The sequence below is a fragment of the Trachypithecus francoisi genome, unplaced genomic scaffold (genome assembly GCF_009764315.1).
Source record: "Trachypithecus francoisi isolate TF-2019V2 unplaced genomic scaffold, Tfra_2.0 Lachesis_group14, whole genome shotgun sequence".
Taxonomy (NCBI): domain Eukaryota; kingdom Metazoa; phylum Chordata; class Mammalia; order Primates; family Cercopithecidae; genus Trachypithecus; species Trachypithecus francoisi.
The window spans coordinates 62,337,104-62,340,927 of record NW_022681459.1 but is presented as its reverse complement, the minus strand read 5'-3'; positions in this window follow the sequence as shown (position 1 = coordinate 62,340,927).

Genomic DNA, 3,824 nt, shown 5'->3' with positions numbered 1-3,824 from the left:
GGTATTTTAAGTCCTCCAGTCGGTGGCTGCCTGTTAGGGCAGCCCCAGGGAACTAGCACAAGGGCCATCGTGGTGTACTTGGTTCCCCTCTGCTGTTGGAACCCCTCATCTTGGTTCCCAGTGACAACAGCCCTCTTCCTCTGCAAAACCAGAGCCCTGCAGCAAACAGAACAGCTCAGCCTCTGGCCGAGGGCTTTGGTGACATTTCTGGTAACGCCAGTATTCCCATTGGAAGTTGCCCCCCATCCCCTGCCTCTGTCCCCAAAGAGCTGTGGTAAAGATGGTGTTCTTACCGTGTCACACCGTGAGTGCTGCTGTGTTGTCCAAGGGATAGATGAACATTCTGCAAGGCCCGGAGACCTGGGCCTTCCTCCCGCAGAGAAATCATGGGGAAAGACACGTGCTCACTCCCAACCCTGTCCCACTCCCAGGGTGATTTACAAACTCTTTAACATTTGCAATTTTAATGAGTTAATCGATTGTCTATTGATATTGAAGCATCTGTATTTATTTTTCCATGTGGTAATGATCACATGCTAGGAAAGTGGCAAACACTGCTATGCTCTAATGGTAAACAGCGGAACAGTATCGCCACAATCCGCAGGACATTAGTCACTGAAATTCACCTTCTTCTCGATTGTCATTTAGGCGTCTAGATGAAATCAGTGATAACCACCCTCCTGCTTCGGCTCATCTGCAGACTTTGAGGGGTCCTGGCTTTGTGTAACATCATTTCCAATAACTTCGACCTTCTCAGAGGAAGAAGCCAAGATTAATGAGCCACATAAAAACACTAATGTCTATATGTTAGAGATGATGAAATATGTCAACGGCTTAAACAAAGCTAATCTACGAGATTAAGAATATAGAGGCGGGGTGCGGTGGCTCACGCCTGTAATCCCAGCACTTTGGGAGGCCGAGGTGGGCAGATCACGAGGTCAGGAGATCGAGACCTTACTGGCTAACACAGTGAAACCCCGTCTCTACTAAAAAATACAAAAAAAACCAATTAGCCGGGCGTGGTGGCGGGCACCTGTAGTCCCAGCTACTCGGGAGGCTGAGGCAGGAGAATGGCGTGAACCTGGAAGGCAGAGCTTGCAGTGAGCCGAGATCGCGCCACTGCACTCCACACTGGGTGACAGAGTGAGACTCTGTCTCAAAAAAAAAAAAAAAAAAAAGAATATAGAAGACAATTTTAAGTGCAGAGACTCCATGTTGACTTGTTGGCAGCTGACCAAATCTTGATGCTTCCCTGTGCTAGGGGAGGGGCTGGGGTCCGTATAACCAGCCGGAGAGGATGCCTCCTGTTATGGACTGAATGTATCCCTCCCAAATTCAGATGTTGAAATCCTAACCTACAATGCGATGACATTAGGAGGTGGGGCCTTTGGGGGATAATTAGGTCACGAGGGTGGGGCCCTCATGTGGGATTAGTGCCTTTATAAAGGAGACCCCAGAAAGCTCTCTCACCCTCTTTCCTGCCTCATGAAGCTTTAATGAGAAGTTTTCTAGAACTGTGAAGGCTACATTTCTCTTGTCTGCAAGCCACCCAGCCAATGGCATTTTGTTGCAGCAGCCCAAATGACTAAGATGTGGCTCGCATCAGAAATCCTGAGGGAGGCACCAGCCCGCTGCTCAGAGCTGTGTGACCTCGAGCCAGTGACCCAGCCTCTCTGAGTCCCCCATTCCTCCTCTGCCTAGCTCTCCAGGGAGCAATGAGGCCAAACAGAGCTGTGGTACGTGGTTTGCCGACTGTAGAGTGCTCCACAAATGTCAAGAAGCACAAGGCCTGGGGACTTGGCCAGACTGAGCAGTGGAAACCTTCTGAGGCAAACAACCAGTGTACCCCACTAACTTGTGGGTTCACTTTTTCCTCCCAGAGCTTCTTAGAGCAAAATAAACTAAATAAAGCAGAGAGCTACAGGCCCCTGGATGAGGCTTGGCAGCCACCCCACCCCCACCAAGCAGCAGGTAAGAGCTGTGGGACCCCTTGTTCCTAAGCCGCACACTATTCCTGTCCTTGACGGGGACCACGGCTGGTTAAGGCGATAATTGCAGCCATCCTCATCAATACAGCAATGACAATTTAGAGGCAGAGGTGGCAGAAGCACACTCAGTAGTGGTCCCCACAGACAAGTGAGTCCACCGGCACCCATCTGTTGAGCTGCAGACACATTCCCCTGGGAAGGACCAGAGGTCAGGAGCGGAGCTCAGTGGAAAGGCCACACCCTCTGCTGGGCGGCCTTTGTGGAGAGGGTTGGGAAAGCCCATCCCCCTGCAGGGCTCACAGCTTCCAGTGGCTCCTGTTTATTTTGGGGTACACATGAGGATCTGACGGACAGGGCTGGAGGGGCAGCCCCTGTGTCTCTGTAAGTGTCCCTTCCTCCTGCACATATGAACACAGGACAGTTTTCGCTAAATGGTTCCTTGACAGCCCCAGGGGAACAACGAGGCAGTGAGCCTGCTGGGCCTGCCCCCTGGAGACCATGCCTCCCTGCCTGCCAGCAAGACCAACCTCCCGCCCCTGCCCGCCCGCCTCTGTCAGCCTCCAATCAGCTTCTCAGTGAGGTCCCATCGGTGCTTTCTCCAAAGGCTTTCCAGCTGCTAGCCGGTGCTGTCTGCCGTGGGTCTGTTACTGACTTGCCATTCTGACCTTGTGAAATGGAGAGAAGCTCTTGGCGGTGCTAGTCCCCAGGAGTTAGATCTGTTCTCCTGTGAGAACGGCTAAACCTGGCCTTCTGACTGGCGGGGGTGACAGGCTTGTGTTCCTCTTTTGCTGGTTCTCTTTATCTTTGGAATTGGTGCTTTTCATACTGTATTTACCCTCACATTTGGCTTAATCCAGTGAGGTGCTGTTTCTCATTTCCCCCCGACTTTTGGCTTTGGGGAGGTGGCGAGGGGGTGTCCAGTGAGGTGCTGTTTCTCATGTCCCCCCGACTTTTGGCTTTGGGGAAGTGGCGAGGGCATACACAGGTAGAACAGAACAGGTTTTGCGTTAACAGAAGCTGCTCTTTGGGGGTTGGTGGCCCTCCCGGGCACTCCCCTGCACGATCGTGTGGTGGGAAAGCAGACGCCCAGCAGCAGCACAGGATGATGAAACTAACCACTAAAGAGACATTACTAAGTGCCCCCACTTTATTTTTCAGGAGTATAGACATATTATTGCTTTATGTCTCTGGATTCGTATGTTTTTTCCTTTAGTCTCTGTTGGCTATTTCTGGGTTGCTCTGTGTGATTTTCAGGAGCATATTACGTACTCCAGAGACAGAGACCCCACTGTAGTAAATGAAAACTCTCCCCAGGGTGAAGCAGTGGCAACAGTCCCCAATTAAAGCGTGTGGGGTCTCCGCGACATTTTCAAGGGTTGATTAGGTGAGAAAGAGAAATTGGGACAGGCTCTTCATCTCCAAACCAGCTCTAAACATGTTCTTCTCCTGTCCCAGCCTCTGCTAATTTGGGTCTTGACATGAAAGGGGCAGGGAAGGGGTGGGGGAGTGTGGGAGGAGGCAGACAACCCTTCAGAAACAGGAGCCACCAAAAGAAGATCCAGAGGGTCTGGGTGCGGCTGCAACCCAGCAGCTCTGACAGTGGGACTGGGGCAGCCTGAGAGGAGAGACTGAAGGGCAGGGGTGGAAGGCAGAAGCAAGGCATGGCCCGGCTGGACCCGCTCCCCTTCTTCCTGTGTGCCTAGCCCAGCCAACGGCACCAACTGTGAGGCAGTGTGTAGCTCTAAGGAAGACCAGGTTCAAGGTCTGGCTTTGATCCTGACTATTGCCCGTGTGGCCCTGGACAAGTTCCTTAGCTCTTTTTAGTCTCTGTTTTCT